The following is a 23,859-nucleotide window of genomic DNA, read 5'->3' as shown; positions in this document are numbered from 1 at the left end:
GTAGGCTTATAATATAGTTTGAAATGAGGGAGCACAATACCTCCAGCTATGTTCTTCTTTCTCAGAATTGCTTTGGCACTTCAAGGTCTTTTGTGGTTCCATACAAATTTTAGGATTATTTGTTCTGGTTCTATGAAAAGTGCCATGAACATTTTGATAGGGATTGTACTGAATCTATAGATTGCTTTAGGTCGTATGAACATTTTAACAATATTAATTCTTCCAATCCATATGCATAGTATCCTTTCCATTTATTTGCATCATCTGCAATTTTTCATCAGTGTCTTAAAGTTTTCAGAGTATAGGTCTTTCATCTCCTTGGTTAAATTTATTCCTAGATGTTATACTTTTTTTGGATGCAATTGTAAATGAGACTGTTTTCTTAATTTCTCTTTCTGATAATTTTGTTATTAGTGTATATAAATACTAATAATGAAACATGGCTTCTAAAATAGCCTTTACAGAAACAATCAGGTCAGTCAAAATAATCCATAAATGTGTTAGCCAAAACTGTCAAACCGGTTTTGCAAAGGAAATCAACATTGTCTGTGAAGTAGGTTACCGAGGTATTTGGACCCATATCCAAGTTCAGGTTAAATGCCATTAAGAGATACGAGCAGAAGGGAGGGAGGACAGAATCAAGAATCAGTTATTTCATGATCTTAGTCTTCTTTCTCCAAGATCTCTTCCTACAAAATGATTTTTATTCACTTACATTTTATTCACTGTATTTGTTAGAGCTGATAGATGTCATATGCTTATCAATTTCCCAAAATGTTTGGCTAAATAGCAGCCAGTGCATCTGCAAACTTATAATTGGCTAAGGGGAGAAAAAGAGGTGTTGTTTCAGATACTGGGCAAATCAAGGGCTTCCTTTTTTTATATTAATTTGAATCACAGTCCTCAAATTAGAATGTTTAAGAAACATTGCTTTTTAAATTGTCTTTAAGTCAAATAAATATTGACTTCAAGATACCATCCCCTGCACTGGCAAGAAATTCAAGCTCAAAAGTTAGAGCCCTCTCCTCTTCCCCTTTTCCTTCTGGCTCTCCTTCCAAAAGTTGCCCCAGCACAGGGTAGTGCTAGGAATATGGGACCACTAGTGTTCTGTCCCAATCTCCATCTGGCACCATCTGTGTCCTCCAGCCAAGCCCACAGAAGCCTCTTGAAGGCCACCTGCTTACTGTTTACAGGATGCTCTGCCAGAGCAAGAAAGACACGTTACACTGTGCAGCTGTCCCTTTGTGGTTTTTCCATTCCTTTCCGGCATTTCCACTCTTCTGGTTACTGTTATTGCATTAAAAACTGCCCCCACACAGTGGTTTAAAGCAATGTCAATCATTTATCTTGCTCTGGGGAGGAAATGGGCTCAGAGTTTTTCAGGAAGTTGCATCAGATAGTGGCGGGCTGGCGTTATCTTGAAGGCTTCTTACTTATGTATCTGGGATCTGGATTGGGACTGTTCAAAAAGCTGGGGGCCAGAACAGCTGGAGTTTCTCAGGCATCTCTCCTTCTCTCTGTGGTCTCTCTACACGATCTTTCCACATGGCCTCTGCACAGTAGTCAGGCTTCTAACATGGCTGGTAAAGGCTCCCAAAGGAGATATCCCAAGAGAAACCAGCAGAAGCGGCCTGGTCTTCTGCCTTAGAAGTCATCCAGCTTCACCTCCATCACATTCTGCTCCTTGAGGCAGTCACAAATGCCAGCCCAGTTTCAAGTGAAGAGTGTCAAAGGGTTTTCACTTTTCAAAGGATTTGTTTTAAAACCACCAGACCCACAGAGCAGAATACTGGCCCTATTTCTCTGAGGTCTCACTGTCATCTTAACACTTGCCCAGTTTAGAGAAATCTCACCGTTCTCCTTTCCTTCTAAAGTGGTTTTCTTCTTCCAGTCTCATCTGGGACACCTAGCATCATTTTTACAATGGCTTCAGGCCAAGGATGGCAGATAAGAAAAAAGGAATCTAAAGATTTATACCCATAAGTATAGACACTGGTATAAACACTAGAATAAAGAAATAATGCTTCACCATAAAAAAAAATAAAACAAACAAACAAAAAAGATAAATGGCAACTAACACTGGACTTCATTTCTGAAGACCACAGGAAGTGGTAGGGACTGGGGCAACCTGTCCAAAAGGGGTAGCTGCTCTTCTACTTGAGCCAGTTGTTGCCATGAGGGAAATTTTACCAGCCACGCCAGGTTTTCTAGAAAAGTCAGAAATCTCAATTTTTGTGTGAAATATCCTGATTTTGAAAAGCTAGCTACTAATTCAAATGCCTTCAAAAACACATGTGGGCCAAACAAAATATGTTATTGGCCATATTCAGGCTTCTAGATGTCAGTTTGTAACCTGTCTTCGATTTCAATATAGGTAGAAAGAAAAGTTGATTTGAGGCTACTTCTGACTTCTGCTCCTTCAAAATCCCCAAGTCAAGGAAGTATGAAGGGACCTATCTACACACGAGTAATGAAAAAATGAGAATCTACAGGGAGAAAAATACAAATTGGCATTTCAGTAAAGTACCCTAGCACACGGTATGTATACCAGGAGTCAGCAAACTATGGTCCACTGGCTATATGTGGCCTGCTGTCTAGCCTTTGTAAATAAAGTTTTATTGGAACACAGGCACACTTAACTAGTTTATGCATTGCCTGTGGCTTCTCTCATGCTACAATGTAGGAGTTGAAAAGTTGCAACAAACTGTCCAGCCCACAAGGACTAAAATATTTATCATATGGCCCCTTTACAGAAAAACTTTTCTGACTCCTACACAGTATCACTGAGGCTGGGAATCACAGTAATTTAAAACTAAAGGCTCTTAAATCTATTTGCTAACTTTGCGGCCACAGTGTCGATATTTCCATCTTAAGGTAAAGGCTGAGGTTTCTCTGGATTTCTGGTAGCAATTAAGTTTTCCTGTTGCGCTTGGTCTGTAATTAGCAAGTGTAATAAACCCTGACTGCTTTCCCTGTGATATGATAGTTAAAGCCTGTAACTCAGCAGTTTTATTCTAGTCAAGTGGAAGAACAGAACACACCACAGGCTATGCTTCCCATCCTCTTCCATGGCACCTTTATTTAAAATTCAATGACAGTGTGTCACTTTAGACCATAACTCTGCCTTGTCAAGAGCAGAAAGCTTAGAATGAGGATACAATCTGAAGTCTTCAGGTGTGTTTAAAGAGACTCAAATACTTTCTAAGAAAAAAATCAGTTGATACTTTTAAGAAAAAAATATTAAATTCCTTTCTTAAATTTTTTTTACAAAGTCAAAAAGCCTACCAGTACTTGATATGATAGAAACAGTTACTGACAAATGGGTGCTGGTTTCCTCCCAAAGTGTACAATTCAGAAAGAAGTTAATAAGCTGGTGAGGTCGACAAACACTACAAATTTTTGCCCCAAAACATCATCATTGCTATAGTTTGTACTTGGATCCTGTGCTTCACTAACTACATAACAGAATGAAATAAAATGACTCTAGCACTACCTGTTCAAGACCAAGATAGCGTAATACACTCTCCTTATTCCTCCCATTATGTTCAGCTGAAAATCCTGCACATTATATAGAAAGAAAACATAACTAGATGTTGAAAGGTGGGGAGAAGAAGGTGGACCAGTTAGGAAACCTTGGGACCCAAGGAATGACATGGTGGTCAATGGAGGCCCAGTGGGAAACCTAGATGTCCACTTCCACCTGGTGGTAACAGGAAAGAACCCCCTTCACCTGCTGGTCTTGTATCAGAGGAGGCCTGCTAAAATAGAAGACTTAAGTAACATCAGATTTCATATCAAAATACTCAAGATGTCCAGGGTACAACTGAAACTCAGTCATCACACCAAGAACCAGGAAAATCTAAACTTGGACAAGAAAAGACAATCAACAGATGCCAACACCAACACAATTATTGTGTTGATGTAAAATTGTAAAGATTATCCAACAAGAATTTTAGAGTAATCATCACAAAAATGTTTCTATAAGCAATTACAATCATCCTTGAAATAAACTAAAAAATAGAAAGTTTCAGCAAAGAAATAGAAAATATTAAAGAAGAACCAAATGAACACTTTAGAACTATACAAGAGACAAAATAGAAAACTCAGTGGATGAGCTCAGTAGCAGAATAGACAGAAGACAAAAACCAGTGACCCTGAAGATAGAACAACAGAAATGATCCAATCCGGAGAACAGAGAGAACACAGACTGAGTAAAAATGAGGGAATTCCCCAGTGGTCCAGTGGTTAGGACTCCGTGCTCTCAATGCCTCACTGTTGGGGTCCCAGGTTCAACCCCTGGTCAGGGAACTAAGATCCTACAAGCCACATGGCCAAAAAAAAAAAAGAACCAGTCCTGAAGGACCTGTGGAACTACAGCAAAAGATCTAACATTTGTGTCATTGCAGTCCCAGGATAGGAGAAAGAGAATGGAGCTAAAAAATTATTCCCAAATTTGCCAAAAGACATACACCCACAGATCCAAGAAGCAGGGTGATCCTCAAACAGAATCAACCCAAAGAAATCCATTACAAGATGATTATAATCAACCTCAGAAAAACAAAGAAAAAAAATCTTGAGATCAGCAAAAGGGAGAAGACAACTTACCTAGAGGATTAAGACAATTCAAATACTATGGATTTCTCATCAGAAACAATGGAGGCCAGAGGAAGCAACACATTTTTCATATGCTTAAAAGAAAAGAACTGTCAATTTTAAATTCTGTATTTCGCAAAATTACCTGTCAGGAATAAAGGGGAAATAAAGACATTTTCAGATGAAGGAAAACTTAGAGAATCTGTCACCAGCAGACCTCCTAGATAAGGGAGATCCTGAAAAAGAAAGGAAGTGATTAAAGAAGGAATTTTGGAAATTCAGGAAGGAAGAAACAAAAATATGGGTAAATACAATACATTCTTCTCTTCTTGGGTTTTCTAAATTACATTTGAGAGTTGAAGTCAAAAGTTTAACATGTGTGATTTCATTCTCAACATATCTACACATACATTATAAATATGTAAGGTAATTATATTATGAACAGAGGAGTGTAAAGGACTTCAAGGACTTCAAACTGGTCTGAATCTTGATAGCAGTGGTGGTTACACAAATTTACACATATGATAAAATGGCATAGAACTATCTGATATGATACACATATCAAAAACACAAGAAATAACAAGAGCTGGCAAGGATGTGGAGAAAAGGGAACACTTGTACGCTGTTGGTGGGAATATAAATTGGTGCAGCCACTATGGGAAAAGGATGCAGATTCCTCAAAAAGACTAAAAATAGAACTACCATAATATCCAGTAATCCCACTTCTGGGTATGTATCCAAAGGAAATGAAATCACTCTCTCAAAGAGATATCTGCACCCCCATGTTGACTGCAGCATTATTCACAATAGCCATGATAAAGAAACAACCAAAGTGTCTGTCAATGGATGAATGAATAAAGAAAACACACACACACACACACACACACACATATATATATATACACACACACACACACATACATACACACACACAATGGAATATTACTCAGCTATAATACAGAAGGAAATCCTGCCATCTGCAACACATGGATGAACCTTGAGGGCATTACATTAAGCGAAATAAGGCAGACAGAAAATGACAAATGCCGTGGGATATCACTTATATGTGGACTCTAGAAAAACGTGTGGAAAAAGAGAGTACACTGGTGGTTGCCAAGGGATGGAGGGTGGGAGAAATGGGAAGATGTTGGTCAAAGCATGCAAACTTCCAGTTACAAGGGGTACGTTCAGGAGATCTAATGCATGGAGGCTCTAGTTAACAGTACTGTATTGTATACTTGGAAGTTGCGAAGAGAGGAGTTCTTCAATGTTCTCATCACACACACACATACACACACACACACACACACACACATAGTAACTATGTGAGGTGATTGATGTGCTAACTAACCTTATCGTGGTAGTCATTTCACAACATAGACGTATATCAAATCATCACCTTGAACACCTTAAATTTACAAAATGTTACATGCCGATTATATCTGAACGAAGCTGGAGGTGGGGGAAGAACTACACACACACACACGCATTGTTCCAATATCAATACCAATCTCCTGCTTTTGATATTATATTATAGTTACATAATTTGTAATCATTGGAGGAAACTGGGTGAGGATACACAGGACCTCTCTGTATTATCTTTGCAAGTGTCTATATTATCTTTTGCAAGAACTGTGGCAATAGCTTTCTAACTGATCTCCCTGTTCCAATCCATTCTCCTTTAATTTTTCTAAGGCTTACTTCTGTTTCTGTCTCTTGAATATTGCCCAGATGAAATGCCATCTCCTACATCTCCCTGGTCACTCTTGTGAGGACTCAAGCCACATGTTTTGTGCCATATCAAGCACAGTTATCTGGCATTCAGTAAATTAATAAGCTGCATAGCTGTCTTCCTATTATATAGTTATTTGGGTAAAAGTCTTCTCTACCATGTCAGCTGCTGGAGGGTAAAAATCTTATCTTATACATCTTTATCACTAAAGTGACAATAATTATGGTACACACAGAAGGAGCACAGGGGTGTTTGTTGAATGAACACATGATCAATGTATTTTATTGGATGTGCCATAGGAAGGGAGGAAATTTATAGATAGACTCTTGTTTTGATGAGCTTGATGTCCATCAGCTACTTTATAACCAAAATTTTAAGATTTAAAACTGTTCTCAGTATGTACATGCTGGATATGGTATGATAAAGTCAGTGTGGACATAAGGGGAAATGAGAATGAGGCTTGGAAGAAGTTTATTATTATTTCAGTAAAATAAGATTTTTTTTTACTTTTGTAATTTTTTAATTTTTATTTTATATTGGACCAAAGTTGATTTACAATGTTGTGTTTGTTTCAGGTATACAGCAAAGTGATTCAGTTATACATGTATATATGTATATATATATCTGTTCTTCTTCAAATTCTTCCCCCATTTAGGTTATTATAGAATACTGAGCAGAGTTCCCTTTGCTATACAGTAGGTCCTTGTTGTTCATCTATTTTAAATATAGTAGTGTGTATAGGTCAATCCCAAACTACCAATTTATCCCTCCCCCCGGACCTTTCCCATAAGTTTTTCTTTTCTTTTTTGTTTTTTTGGCCAAGCCACACAGCTTGTGGGATCTTAGTTCCCCAACCAGGGATCGAACCCGGGCCCTCGGCAGTGATAGAACGGAGTCCTAACCACTGGACCCCGAGGGAATTCCCCATAAGTTTGTTTTCTAAGTCTGTAAGTCTGTTCTATTTTGTAAATTCATTTATATCATTTTTTTTTATTCCACATATAAGCAAGGTCGTATGATATTTGTCTTTCTCTGTCTGACTTACTTCACTTAGTAATGACTCTATATGGGTACAAAGTTTCTGTTTGAGAGGATGAAATTGTCCTGGAAATGGAGATAATGGTTGTACAACACTGCAGATGTAAACACTACCACAGATTGTATACACCCCTGAATTGTATACTTAAAATGGTTAAAATAATCAGTTTTATGTTATGTAAATTTTACCACAATAAAAAATGACTCTAGAAGGACTCTCTTTTCCTAGGATTATCAGATTCAGTCTTCTAGAAACTATGAAATTGATCTAGGGTAGGGACAAGGAATGCTGCAGCACTGCTTAACATGGAAATTGATTCAATTTCTCTGTACATTTTATTCCCTCAGCATTTAGCGTTTTAAGTAGATTTATTTTTTTAGCTGAAACACCAGAAAGTAAACATTCTCATTCACCTCTCTCCCCTCCCCCCAAAACAAAGATGTTTGGTGCCATCTGGTGATGAGGTGGAAAGATTGGATTTCCAGAGGGATTAGTCCAGACTGTTTAAAGTAGGAAGTTAACACAGAGGTTTTTAACCTGCAGTGACAAATCACTCTGGGCTAGGATCAAGTTCTACAAATAGATTAAGCCTTTTTTCTTCCTAGGAATAAAACTGACCTGTCAAGTCCTAAAATTAGACTGCTAATCACCTGGCCTATTTTTCCACCGTTATTTGAAAAGAAGAAAAAAAAAACAAAACCTTTTTTTTTTTTGCCAGACCTCAGTCATTCTTATCCACCTAATTAACAAATTAAGCACACAATTTTTTTAAGCAATTTTTTTTTTTCAAATTGCGTTTTTTTTTCTTTTTTAAAAAAAATTTATTTATTTATTTATTTATTTTTATGGCTGTGTTGGGTCTTCGTTTCTGTGCAAGGGCTTTCTCTAGTTGTGGCAAGTGGGGGCCACTCTTCATCGCGGTGCGCGGGCCTCTCACTATCGCGGCCTTTCTTGTTGCGGAGCACGGGCTCCAGGCACACAGGCTTCAGTAGCTGCATGGTGTGGGCTCAGTAGTTGTGGCTCGTGGGCTCTAGAGCACAGGCTCAGTAGTTGTGGCACATGGGCTTAGTTGCTCCGTGGCATGTGGGATCTTCCCAGACCAGGGCTCGAACCTGTGTCCCCTGCATTAGCAGGCAGATTCTCAACCACTGCGCCACCAGGGAAGCCCCACAATTTTTAATAGGAGCTTTTTCTGATAAATTATATTCTTTAAACATGTTTATGATTTCTTATACCAAAAAGAACAATTGCATTAGGAAACAAATATCTAAGTAAATAGAGTCCCAGAAAACTTGGACTGCAGCAGGCAACTGAATGTTCTCTTAAATCTTGTACATTTCAATTTTGTCAATAAACAGAAGTTTTTAATTGGGGATTAAGTGTGATATTATGTGAACTTTCGTAACAAATATTGTTGAGTTTGTTAAAGAGAATCCTTGGCAAACCTAATCAAGCACTCCATTTTTCCAGTAGTGCCTGGCCTTACAGATGTTCTAATACCACAGCAGAACAATCAGCCTCCTCAAGGAACCTCAAGTTTGAGAGGCAGCCAAAGCTCCATATTTCTCTACGCCTTTTTAGATAAGAGAAGCTTTCCTATCATTCCTACCATTTGATTTTGTTCACTTGATTCATTTCCCTGTAAAGTGAAAGTCTCCACAACTCTCTGGGCAAAAATGTCTATGAGAGCTGGAAGGACACTTGACGCTTAATTTGATCAAAGAGACACCGAACAACAATAATAGTTCTTTTATTTTATTTACATCCTATTTGCCCCAGAATGGATTTAAGGTAGTCGCAATAATAATAGAACTGCCATTTACTAATAAGTACTCACTATGTTTCAGTGGCGAACTGGGCATTTTTATGTGGATGTTAAAGAGCACAGAGTCTGAGGCCGCACCTAGTTCAAATCCCAGTTCCACTACTTACAAGCTCTGTGACCTCCCACAAGGTCCTTGTCTCTTTGCCTCTCTATCTGAAAAATCGGGGGAATTATGGTTCCCATCTCTCAGGGTTATGGTAAAGTTTAATTGAAATACTATAGCTAATTTAACACAAGGTCTGACACGTAGCAGGCTCTAAGTAAAGGTAATTTTTAATTTAGAAAGTACTCAGTAAAGCTGATCATTAATTTAATCTTCGTAACTTCAAAACATACAGTGTTCTTCAGCAGAACACAGGCTTAGCGAGACTAAGCAATCTGCCCTAAATAGGCAAGGATGAAATCCACAGTCGTCTGCCCACAAAGCCCATGATTCTTTCCTCACTCCTTCGATTCTATTGATTCTGTTAATTTTATTGTAATAACAGTGCTCATAAAAACTGTATTATTGGAGGTGAAAAAACACACCCTAACATGGGCTCATTAGCTTTCCTTTAGCTTTCTTTTCCAGGAATTCTCTTCTTCTTCTGCCTTTGGTGAAGCAAAGACTCTGACGGCTGAATCACAAAATTGCCAAAACTGGGATTGGTCTGGCTGAGAGAGGGAAAAGCTGCAGGTTCAGGAAGGGGACCCAGGCCTCAAATGCCTATACCAACTGCCCAAGCTCAATGAATTCTCAGACCTCATCAGCCCAAAGATGGACAGAACGGGGTGTTCCATGTGGCCACTGGCTTGAATGATGCTTCACCAAACTGGAGCTCTGTAGGCACACACCAGTGACAGCTGCAAACTGCTAGTGCCACTCAGGGCATTTTATGACATGATATCATCCAACAATGACGACACGAGAGATAGATGACTGCTGCCCCTGAAAGGACACTGCCAAGCCTGGAACATTTACTCATGTCCATCTTCCCCATCCTTATCACCTTCTCTAATTGAGCTTACTTTTTTGTGCATACCTTGTATATGTCATGTTGCACTTTTTCTTTATATAGATGGATGGCCTGGGCAAGATTTCTTTCTTTTCGTCCTCTTCCCCCTCCTCCTCCTCCGCATCCTTCTCCTCTTCCTCTTCTTTTATCATCATCATCATCACCATCATCATCATCTGGCTTTCCCATGCCTCCCTGAGCTCACCATTTCTACTTGGAAGTTACTCTGAATATTCCCTAAATCTTCCATAAAAAATAATTTTCCGTTCAACAAGGAAGACTGCAAATCCACGTCTGCTACTCTTACTGGTCGGAGCAGGCTGTCCAATCTTTTTTTTTTTTTTTTAATGACACCTGTTGCCTGATAAAAATGTATTTTCCTAGCTAGTACATGATTCCCCCCACTTCTCTTTTGCTACCTGATTGAAAACCCCCATTTTATTTTTACAGCTTTGGCTGTCACCTTTGTGAATTACAAACCCAGCTTCATGAGACATCACTGCCGCTGGGAATTCATTTCAAACTGATATTTTTGGTGTGACCACATGTGGCCCTATTTGTTCACTGAAACCTGCAGGAATGGGAATGTGGGCATTTTAAAATCTCACCAGGCTTTCATCTCTGGTGCTGGGCTGTCCCTTTGCTGACACGGACCATTATTTTCCCCTCACTCACTCAGCCTCTCCGATTTCCTTTCCACAACCCTACACATTTCTCATCAGCTTGCTGTGAGCTCTGACACATCCCAAGTAAGTTATTTATTTTGACAGTTGTGTGTGTAATACATCTAATGTGGGATGAATCTATGAGTCAGATAACCCTTTATTTTAGTCCTGGGAAACAACTTCATTATCATGTGAAATGTACTTTCAACACTCAATCCTACCGAGTAATGAATGATATTGCGTAACACGTTTGCGGCAATTACCTTTGGAAACGAAGACTCCCTCTGGTGCTATTGCTAGAATGTGAGGTGAGACCCTTTTTCTTGCCCAGGGTTTCTGTTCAAGACCAGCAAGTATGCAGAGGATGCACAGAACGTCTGCGGACGGGGAATGACCTCTCCACCCTGCTGCCCGGCGGCCCTACGGCCCTCACCCACTTTGCACTCAGCCTTGCCCTAGACTTGGAGACCAATCCTGACCCTGGTTAGAGGGAATTTAAGGATCCTTAGACCAGGAGCCCCACTACTTTTCACTGGTCAGCCTTTATTTGGTTCCACTGTGGCTGTAAATGCTTATTCACATAGCTGGACCATGCACGTGTCCATGGTAAAGAGTTCTGTGTCTCCTTTCTGCTGCCTGTTCCACTGAGCAGCATGTAGGTGCCTCCATGCACCCAGTTTCCAAGTGCTGGCTCTTTCTTGTGGGTATATTTGTTATTCCTTCAGAGAACCCTTGAGGGTCCCTCCCTGTGGGAGACGCTTCTATGACCTGGCTTACTCCTTTACCCCACGGCCCCTAAATATGGTTTGGCCCTCTGCCCCCATGCAAGTCCACTCCCAGCCACCTACACCTCTGGACAGCCAGAGGGTTCCCAGCAAGCCAGCCAGCCTTACTGGCGTCAGGCTTCTCGCTGTACTGGATGTTGCAGATTCCACCCCCCCTTCCTGGACTCTCCATCTCTCAAGTCCATTCTCTCTCTTCCACACCTTTCTCTGTACCCCTGCAACATCACACACAGCAACTTGTAAATGGGGTAGCGTCGTCCATCCCTTACTTATGGGATGAATTTCTTAGACACTCCTGAGTGCAGAGGGTTAGCACTTAGTGAATTCTACTCGAGAGCGGAGAGAATTCAGCTTTCTCCAAAGGACAATCTCTTCTCCCCATCTCCAGCCTTTTTTTATAGTCAAGGGGTGAGGGGCTGCAGGGATGGCCTCTCTGTGTAAGAGCTGCAGTAAGGTGGCGGTCAGGCCTTCCCTAGATTCAGAATGTGTAGCACTTTGTGCCTTACTGTTCATCTGTGGATGAACATCAGCAATTCCAGGGAAAAAGGAAAAGATCCCAGTCAGCATTTTACACTTTCATCTTATAATAATTATTTATTGAATGCCTACCATGTTCCAAGAGTGTTATTTAAACCTCACTACAATTCTGTAGTATTTCACCTATTTTAGGAATGAAGACACAGATTCTTTGAGATAACTGAACGTGTCCTAGGTCAAACCGCTAATAGAGAATATATTTTCATTAATTCTTTCAATATCCATTTGAGCAGGTAATATGTTCTTAGAAATATTCTGGGTGCTGATGATACAACAGAAACACAAACAGTGTCCCTTGCGTCTTCTTCCCCCATTATTGTGTAAACTGTTCCAAGGGAGGGGGTGTGTCTCAACCTCTATAACCCCAGTGACTACCAAAATGCATACACTAAGAGCTCAATAATCACTTGCAAATTGAACCAGTCACTCTCCAATCATCCCCAGGATCATTCTCAACCAGTAACCACTTTGCTCTGCAGGTACACTTGGCCATGTCTGGAGACATGACTGTTTGTCATGACTGGCATCTATTGGGCAGAAGCCAGGGATGCTACAAAACATCGTAAAATGCACAGGACACCTCTGACGAACACATACTCACCCTCACAGCAAAGAATTATCCAGACTCAAATGTCAATAGTTCCAAAAGTGAGAAGCCCGGCTCTACTGGCCCTTTCCATTCTATGGCCTGCTAGCCACCAGCTAATCCCTGCTTTAGCCAGTTATATAGTTCTTACAATGGATCCATTACCAGTTGTGTGAGAGTAAAGACCAGAAAACTATAGTATCTTGATAATTATGTTCCCATCTGAGCCACAACTAACCCAACCAATAAATGCAATCCTCTAGTGAACTTCCTTTTCTGAAGCTGCAACTTTTCTATTTTCCATGCAGTTTTATTTCTTAAAATTTAGTCATGGACTTGACTACACCAGAATTTACTGATGAATAGAGTCGATATCAATTGATATGACGGCTAAGCTTCTGAAAATCCTCCTTTTCTTGGATTATTCCCAATACACAGAGGTGGGCTCCCAATGGCTGTACCCACCTCTTGGCCATAGTTGGCAGACATCTCAACTAATCTGAGCCTTTCCTGCATTTTAAACCTTGATTAGAGAAACACAGAGTCTGGAGGTCTTGGAAACTGAGCTCAGAGGCCCAAGGAACTGCCCATGTATTGGACTCTCCAGAAGTGAGACCTTCAGCTTATCTTCAGTTCTACAAGCATTCCTAATCATTCCAATCCCCGCACTTTTGGCTTAAGTAATCAAAATCTATTCCTCTTGCTTGTCACCAAAACAACAGTAAATAATATAAAACACAACAGTACACCATGACCTACTTTCAGAAAAGACCTAGAGCAGTTTATAAGAAAAGCATTGGCATAATTAGACCAAAAGCTACTAACAGAAAGTAAAAGACAGGGACTTGCCTGGTGGCGCAGTGGTTGAGACTCTGAGCTCCCAATGCAGGGGCCCAGATTCGATCTCTGGTCAGGGAACTAGATCCCACGTGCATGCTGCAAGTAAGAGTTCCCATGCTACAACTAAGGAGCCGGTGAGCCACAACTGGGGAGCCCACCCGCCACAACTAAGGAGCTGGCGAGCCACAACTAAGAAGCCTGCCACCCTCAACTAAGGAGCACATGTGCCGCAACTAAGACCCAGCACAACTAACTAACTAACTAAATAAGTAAATAGAAAGTAAAAGATAAAAAACAATAAATTTGAAAGAAAGCAAATCATTTCTTTGTTTCCTCCTTCTCCACAAACACCAACCCCCCACACACACACACATGATCTCCACCTTCTCTTTTCCCTCCTGAGTCAAATAATATGACAATACTATGTTCTAGGTCACTAGTGTTCAACAGTTAGCACACTATAATACATTTTATTTTGTGAATCTCCATCCTCCATCTCCCCTTCCCAGGACATTCTGATTCAATAGTACCAGTGAAAGGTCATCCATAATTTTCAAGAGCTGCTCAGATGATTTTTACATGCAGCCAGGATGAAGAGTCACTGTAGGCTAGTACGTTTTGCAGAGTCATGCATTCTAAGGACCCAATGAAATCTAAGGACTCTCCAGAGAAATGTACATGTATCCTTTACTCTGTTTTTAATATCAGGAAGTACACAAATGGTGTCAAGCCCATCCATGAACGCTTGGTTAAGAACCCTGTTTCTATACACTGTTAGGCAATGGAGGTGGAGTGGTAAGAAGACATTAAAAATAAAACTGGGTCCCTGCCCTAGAACAGCACCCTTTAGTAAAAGTCACGATCTAAGAACCAATCATTTTTCTCAGGCCCACTCAATATCTTTCAGCTTTCTTCTAACTATATTACAGTCTTCCAGATCTTTCTCTCATGCTAAGTATAAATAACAGTTTTACCTATCTTAGAAATGACTATAGTTTAGAGGGGATCCAACTTTTCAGCTTTGAGTTCTTTTTGTGCTTAATAATTTTTTTAACTATGTATATGTTTACTCATTTATTTATCACTGGGTTAACATATATGAATTGCCTACTCATTTCCAAGAACTTGCTTTATAAGTGTGCTTAGGTATGCTGCATTTGTATAAACTCCTGGCAGGTAGCGTTTGTCGAACAAACGCCTCAGGCAGCGAATCTGATAAACTTTTGATAAGCTGGGATAAGTCTTCTGATTCTTAGTGCAAGTTCCACCTCCAAGGTAAAGGTCAGTGTGGCAACTGGACACTCACTGGCCCTGAAACCTTGGGTATCTCTGATGTAATGGAAATAGCACGGGATGAAAAGTCAGAGCACCCGGGTTCCAGGTCCAGCTCAGTCTTTTCCCAGTTGCATGAATCTGAACGAGCTTCCTAACGGCTTCATTACGCAATGACAAAGATCACATCCCAGTGAGTGATCCTCAGACTCAATGAGACAGAAAATAAATGAAAAAGTCTTTTATCAATTATAAATTACTATACGAATGGTACTATTGGGGGCAACCTGGCATAAAGGAAAGAGGATGGGTTTGATGTTAGACAAGCCTGGTTTCAAATCTGATGTCTGTCACTTAATAACAATCTGATCCTAGGGAAGTCACCCAACCTCTGTGAGCCTAATTTTTTCTTCTGTAAAATGGAATTGCTTGTGTTATAAGACTATTGTGAGGATTATATGTAAAATGCTTAGCACAGAGTTTGTCTCATAGTAGGCACTCAAAATATATTAGTTCTTACTATAACTATTAATATTAATTGCTAATATTGCTAATATTAGTTCTTTAGTAGTTGAGATGGGTTTATATCAATCTAGTTATATTCACTTGGCCCACATCTCAAGGATACATATCACATGGAACATATTTACAAAGAATGATCAGTTAGGTGAGCCCTTGGTCACCCTGAAATTGGCCCAGGAAATTTAACACTCATCCTGGCCTCATTAGTTCAGGGATCAAATGATGCACTTGACTTTGGAGTGACTTCTGCTGGGCCTAATGTAGTCAAAACAAAAGATAAAGAAGAGGGGAAAGGTTATTGGCCTAATAAAGTCTGTTTCCTTACAAAGAGGCCCACTTGAAGACTAATTTAAAATAGTGATATTATGGTATCTTTTTATATAACTTTAAACAATTCTTGGAGCTTAAGTGGTCATAAAAACTCCATTTCAAAAAATAATTGTATTTTTTTTTAATAGCGGCTTGTGGTTTTAGAGAGCTGCTTATCCTCTCCTCCAAAAGGGTTTAAAACCTAATGTCAAAACAACTGGCAATTACCTTGGACACTGATGTCAATCCCTCAGGCAATGAAACTTCTAATATTCCATTAGGAAATAAAGATCACCGCGACATCTGACCACTTGTATCTTAGAATTGTCCCGAAACCTGAATTTTTGTAACAAGCGTGAATCCATGATAAACATGTTGTACAGCTGAAGCAGAGCTCTGACAACGCATTTAAACAACTGCCCTTGGTGCTGCTAACCTTTCAGGACTGCTGGGGCAAAAGCATTCACTGATCACCAACTGTGTACTCAGCCACTGTGACCACCCTGCGTAAAATAATGAAAAGATGTACACAGGCCATGGCTTCAGGGTTTTAGGGTCTAAGTTTTTAACTGAAGTACAGCTAAATGAACTTCCTGAGACCCGACATTAAGGCTGGAATTGAAGGACCACATAAGGCACTGTGAGCCTGAATTTATTTGTAAACATCTAGGTTTACTTGAAAGCTCATTTAGTGCCTCCTTCACTGAAAGCCTTACAACCATTCACCCTCTAAGAAAGGAATGGTTTCATCACAAAACATGGTGCTGAAGTTGACCTTAAGAGCAGTGTCAATCTCTTAGAGAGACAGAATAGGAAGATGCCCACTTCGATGAAGACAGAAAAACGTACACACTTCCAAACATTTTTTTTCCTAACCACCTCATGGTGCCTGACACTATAACCCGAGTTACTTCCTTCAAACTCAACTTTTTCTACACGATGACTGACACACATAGTGCAACCCATTTATGCTCTTCATCCAACCTGAGAGATCCCTTTGCCTCTTATTTGGCAAAGAATGGAACCCTTCAGTGGAATTATCAATGGGACAAGCTAGAACTTTTCATGCTGGTTGGGAAGGGCAGGTGTAAGTACTAAGTTTCAGAAGATCTTGAGGGCAGAGGATATTTGGGGACAGGCACTGAGGACAAGCCACACCTTCCTCATAGGTGGGCAGACACTGCTGGAGACATCATCCATCTAGGGCCAGCAAATGGAATGCATCCTCATTCACAACTCTGCAGAAGACACTGATTCTCAATCAGAGAGCTCTTTCCAGCTAAATCCAGATGGAGTTTCAAAACCCCTTCTCCACCCACCCAGGAGGTCACTGCAATCCATCTGAACTGATAAGAGGGGAGAAAGCCAGTTGTCTTCCAAGATCCTCTTCTTCTCTTTCTCCTTCAGCTAGCTTTCTCAAGAAAAATAGTATCTTTCCTGTTTGAAAAACATTCTGAGAAGAAAATGGAATAGAAATTGGAGGATGTTTCCATCTTTAAGGACTCTGGTAAATGATTTGTTTTTAGAAATTTCTTCCTGGGATTTCTATCATTTTCCTCCCACCTTACCTCTCCTGTGTCCATTTTGGAGAAAAGCACCTTGTTTATCTCTGGGAGACAGTAATGCAGACACTGTAACTGAGCAGACTTCCCCTTGAGGATCAAAATATTTGTGTTAAATGAAATGAGAAATCTGCTAAGTGGCGGTATGAATCCCCCAGGGAAGGATATTTTGTAAATTTGAAAAATTCCTACTGAAATTCTTCTCTTGCCAAGAAAAGAGGAATGATTTCTATTAAAATTACTTCATGTCTGAATTACTCTCTGCCCCTCGGGAACATATAACATTACAGCTTTTATACTCAGTAATTTAGAAGGACAGGGGACACCTTATTTGAAAAGCACGCAGGCTTAACACGAAATGTTGGGTGTTAAGTATTTTTACCACAAAAGTCTCCTTTTGACAATTTTGCATTTAAACTATTCAAATTAAAGCTCATTTGCAGACCTGGTTTCTGTGATTGTCTGTATAAGTCTTTGTAACTTGCTACCCTTATCTCACCATTCCCTGAAGCTGCAGAGAAAATTCTTTTCCTTGGTGTGCAAGAGTTGCACCTTCTATAGAAAACAGAATGGATGGTATCACATTCATAAAGCAGCTGATTGCTCTGAAGCCAGTAAAATAAGTAAATTTTATTAAAATATGTGTATATATGAATAGGTGAGCTCGGAGCAAAGGCTTTGGAAAGGAACAAGAGATGGGCAACAGGTATCAACCCGTGGACCAATTCTGATCAAGGATTATGGATCCCACAAGCACTGTGTTGAGAAAGCTTCTGAGGCCAAATTCAGGTTAAGAAAAAAAATGCCTTAAAAGATGAATATTCTGCCATGATCTCAGGTGGCCAAACACAACTGTCACCCCGATATGTGTTAAATATCAACAAAGGTGTTATCAAGAATTAGACTTGTTTTGTAATTTTCTACAGTAAATGTATTTTGTTTTTACAATAAGATTACAACTATTTTACTATTTTTAATTGGAAAAATTGATTTGACCATAAATTTATCCCAAAGCTTAGGGGAAATAATTAAATTACTTTCTTTGTGTCCTGTTTAGAAAAAGCCATCTTTGTGACCAATGGAAAGAAGTTCCATTTCTATGTGCTAACAGTCAGTAATTCTTTGGATTACTAATTAATTATTAATTATTTGAGTTATCCTGAGGCATATTCGTAGGCTTCATCCAGGCAGAGTTCCTGATGTTATTGCTGCATTAATGGGCTTGGGAAAAATAGAAGCAGATGGAGTATGGCTGCAACAGCAAAGCTGCAAGAGTATGAACACACTGAAACAAGAGCCAGACTGTTACTGATTTCTACAATGCTGTGAGCTCATGTTCTCTCTCTCTCTCCCTTTTTCACACACACACACACTCCTTACCCATCAAAAGGAGGAAATAGGAACATTTATCTCATGTCACTTTGAGTCCAAGTGAACCAATGTATTTGAAACACAGACATACCAGTGCTGTTATTAGGAGTAGTAATTATACATATTCTTGATTTCTATATTAATGAAGGGAAATAGTAGTATTCAAAACATAGGTAATCTGAATTTATTTCCTCAAGTTTCAGTAACTGACTTCTAATTAGCGTAGACTCAGCTATGCCTCTATGCAGCTACCATCAGAATCTATGTGGTTCGACAAGTCACAGCACAGGTGAAACAGAGCCCCAAGCAAGTTCAATGACGGTTCCGGGTCACACTTACAATCAGTGTGGAAGGTGAACTGCAGAAAGGAAATTTCACCTACATGGGAGATACATTATTAAAAAAACAAACAAACCTTACCCTGAGACAGAAAATGTGCCATGGATCACCAATATATGTTCATCTAATATTTGGATGTCACCCAAATGAATAAGTAACCTAGTTTATATGGTTTAAAAAAGAAAAGTAGCATACTATATTTGAACTTTCATATTCTCCTTCCTCCAATATTTGGATGTAAAATTAGAAAGCAAAATAAGAACACTTAATTTGGGGAAGACTTGGTCCTGAAGTAATATGTAAGAATAATTGTTATAATTTAGTGTACCCATATTTGGTTCCAATGTATTAAATATACTGCAGATTATTTTTATAGCAACCCCATGACGTAGTATCATCATTTCCACAGGTGTGGAAACTGAGGCTCGGAGACATCAAGTAATTCTTTAAATTCACTAAATAGCAGCTAGTTAAGGAGAGCCAAGACCTGAGCCTCCAAAGCTCATGCTCTCTACGCTCTGTAACGTTAGCACATTAGTACTGGAGAGTTCATTACAGTCGTTTTCCTCCTACTAAATTAGTTCACATGGTGGTAAAAGTGCGCAGGATAAAAATTTTAAATTAGCCCAAAGGCATGCCATCAGGCAGTGGCAAAGTCAGACCTAGAATCCAGTCTCCTGACTCCTACTCCTTTGGGCAGCCTTAGGCATGAGTCCACTCCACACAGATCTGGTGTGCTTCTGGACTAACCCTTCTCTTCTAAAATGGTCTGTAGGTATGATGAAGTAGCAACCACTAAATAAATTCACAAGCTGAGCGCAGGAAGAGGCAGGGAGGGAGTTGTGGAGGCTACTGGAGAAGAAGCTATGAAACTCATAGCTTCTGAGAAGGGTAAGAGATTGGAGGAGCGGGGGACCCCACGGTGACACAGCTCACCTCCGGAAATGGTCTGCTTCTAAGCAGAAGAAATCTCGGGTTTTGTAGAAAAGACATAAGAATTAGCTGAAATAGAATGGGGTGTCGGTGGTCTTGCCCATAACCTCGTGCAAGTCACTGGGGCCCTTTGTGCCTCCTTCAAATGGAGATCCTAATAGCCATCTGATTATATCACAGAATGACAGTAAGTAACAACCAATGCAATGACTATAAAGCAGTCTACCCACGGAGTATGCAATAGAAATTATTAAAATTAATGATCTGAGCGGCTTGCAGGTGAGGTGCCTGCTCCAATTCAAGCCAAGTTCTTTCAAGTTGTACTTTTTTCTAAGAATTCTGCCTCAATTCGTGGAACTGGATTATTTAAATGAAATACACTTAATAAGTTCCCTTGGGCATCACTTGATACTTCTTTACTATTCTTTTTACCTTTTTCGCATTAGATTTAACACCTGGGTAATACTAAGTGCCATGGTTACCATAAATTATAGGAGGCTAAATAAATACTTGAGAGAGCAGGAGCGATCTGATTAAACTGCTGGAAAAGAAAGGTTGAGAACTATTTCCCACACCAAATAGACTTTCTTGCTTGAGCGTGCACTGCCAAGAGTGGATTTAGTTTTCATAGCCCCAGACATTTTCTAAACGGGTAAACTGCCAGCATGACCACTTCCATTTTTCTTTCTTGTTAAAGCCTCAACATATTTTTCATCCTTTGACTTCAATCCAAGCTGGTAAGTTATGGCCAAGAATTGAAGGCTTGATAATAAGGGGTTGAAGTCGCGGAACTCCACTGCACAATCTACCTGGAATGGGCAGGAATATATATATTGTAAATGTGGGCTTTAGGCACATGAGATTTATGATATGTCAAAAGTAGAGTCGTTCCTGATAAGTGGGCATGAATGGGGAAACTCAGCTGAGATGAATTAATAATAATTGTAGCAATGTCAGAAAATTTGGAATAAGCAAAAAAGACTACTGGGCGCCTCCAATGGAAAACTATGCCCTGTCTAGAGCAGTTAACTTCAATATTCCTGGTCTAGCAGTGACTCTGTTCTTTGCATTCACCCTTTGAAACAGTTGTACTCATTTAATAATGAGTTAAGCAAAATCTTAAACACACATTCTGTTTATATCTGAGAGTCATGATTTTACCTTTTTAAAAATTATCCTTTCCCAGTTTTAATAACTAACACACAGTGAGTACTTACTGTGCTAAATTCTGTACGTGCATTTTTCTCATCTAAGCCATACAACTGTGTATATTAGTGCATTTCCCCTTTAAAAAGATGAATTGAGTGAGGTACCGAGAGGTCAAGTTACTTGCCCACCTAAGCAATGAGACTGAAATTCAGAGAGGTGCCCTCTGCCACCCAGAAAATGTACAGATGTCTAGTTAGTTCTCCTTCACCTCTGACTAGATGAGTTCATTACGCAGAATTCCTTGATTTATTTCCCTTTTGAGAACATATTCTCCCAAAGCACATCCTGGTCCACATGCTGTCTGTAGTCTCAACAAATCACACCTTTCTCTGATCTCTGACAGCTGATAACAAAGATATCTTCTCAAAATGGACGTTCATTCAGTCCTAACTAGGGTTCCTCCAAGGAGGTCGAGAGCTGAAGAATGATGGGGAGAAGTAAGACTTCTGAGTTTAGGAGACGGAAAGGAGGAGGTAGCAACTGCAAAATGCAGATCGCTGAGGCCTTTGCTAAAACACAGTAGCATGATGGGCCAGGCAACAAGAGGGCATGCAATGGAATTTGATGTTTGGGGACCTAGCATTGAATTCACAACTCTACTCTCCAGGCATTCCAGAAAAACATTCCTAGTGCCCCATGGTCCCTGGCTTCCATTCTCTCTGGAATTTAGCTCTCTGCTTTCAGGCTCAGATTCTTTAGTGATGTATGTACAATCTATTTACTAACCCAAATAGAAGAGTCCTATGAGGACTGATGAACCATAACATCTGAGTAAGCCTGTTGACCTCCCTGGGCTCCAGTTTTCCCAGCCCCCCCCCAAAAAAATCTGGAGTAGAGATGCCTTTCAGCTTTAAAATGGAATGATTTCTAAAATTATTCTTCATCACTGAGTGAAACATAATTCCAAATGTGAAATGAAACAGAGGCCCTTCTTGGGAATTCTAAAATAGGTACTTATTTGCTCCTTTGTTTATTAGTATATTTATTTAAGACATTTCATTCCAAAAGGGAGTTGAGCTGACTTACTGGATTGTAGAGCGGTAACCCACATGCTCTTGTCTGCAGAAGAGGGTCACTGTAAATAAAGTAAGGGGATTGTAGTAGGTAGGGCTGTTGTTTTCATGTACAGAAACCCACTCCGCCATGTTAGGGTAATTAATGTTTCCATGGAATCCAAGAACAGAAGTGCCCCCTTGGCGCCATGAGTAGACAGGAACCAGGGACGGGAATGACCACAAGAACACTCACCTCCCAGCTCTGCCCCCTACTGGGCATCTGCATCTCTCATTCCCATTACCAAGTACGGTCCATCACAGAAAAAGATATCTACTAACAGGGACCGCACATACATACCATCCAAAGAGGAACCAACTTCTCTAAGACCCAACCTGAAGTTCCTGGGGAAGGAAGTGGCCAAGCTCGGATCAGAGACCATCTCTTGATCTACTGACTGTGGCCATAATGCAGGAAAGGTGCTCTGATTGAAACGTGTGCTATCACCTTCCTCCAATCAGCTATAACCTGTGGGTACAACCACACTATGCAAGAAATGGCCAACAGGGACCACACACCTACCCCAGACTGAGGTGAGAGGCAGGGAAAACAGAGGATTGGGATAACAGCTGAAAACATGTCTGCCGTAAGTCCCACAAAACGAACTATTATTAAGTAATACAGTGCTCATAAAACTTTAAATTAAGTAATACCATAAACCTCATTAAAAACCCCAAGCTAGAAGTTTTATGCAGCCCCTCAGTCCACGGGGACATTTTGACACAAAAATATTGTATTCTTCCCTCTAATTAGTATCTTTCTTTCCTTCTCTTAGGGCCCTTCTATGTGGTCCCAAAAAAAGCCTTTGCACATTCCCAAAGAGTTCTTCATCTGTTTTCTCAGCATTTTTCTTTTGATTCTTGGACTTCATTTATTCCATAAAAGCACACTGGAACATCAATGCATATATCCCTGTTTTGCAATCGTTTTGTCTGCACAATTAGGCATAATAATTAAAGTATCCTTTTTGTCTGAAAGGCAATTAAAGTACAACTTTGAAACATGTGACAATAATACTGAATAATGCTACATCTGTCAGTGAGGTCACTAAATGGGCAATAGATCTTAGAAAGCAAATGGTCTTTCCTTTGTAAACAGATTACTGCTAAGGTTACTTAAAGGGCTGTAATAAGTCCCATACACCACTAGCTGCGTAGCAAGGTTTTCTAGCTTGCTGTGTTTCTATTCCTTTATCAGAAATGAACACTTCACGGTAACTGGCACATGTCCATTGACGTACTGATGAAAAATGAGTCTAAAACCACTTGGAAATCAGCAGACAGCCAAGAAAAGAAAAAGCATTACAGATTTTAAAAAGTAATAATACTCTAAAGAAGGACTTAGAGACAGAATGAAAGATGATGCCTATCGAATACTGAATGATAAGCTGAAAGACAACAATGGCAACTACAAAGGAGCCACTTAATGAATGCAGTAATCACTGACCAGCTGCAGTTCTGTAATAACATCAGCTTTCCTTCACTGCACACATCCGTCCCCTCCACTCCCCACTAAAAACAGCCTCCATGAGGGCAGGGCTATTGTCAGGTATGTTCATTATGTTATCCCCAGTACCTGGACCAGTGACTGACAACAAGTGACACTCAAAAACACTTTTTTTTTTTACTGTCTGTTTTTTACTAAAGTATGATTGATATACAGAGAAGTACACATATCATAGGTATAAAACTC

This window comes from Balaenoptera ricei, chromosome 16 (genome assembly GCF_028023285.1).
Source record: "Balaenoptera ricei isolate mBalRic1 chromosome 16, mBalRic1.hap2, whole genome shotgun sequence".
NCBI lineage: Eukaryota > Metazoa > Chordata > Mammalia > Artiodactyla > Balaenopteridae > Balaenoptera > Balaenoptera ricei.
The sequence above is the reverse complement of the archived record's forward strand: the minus strand, read 5'-3'. Positions refer to the sequence as shown.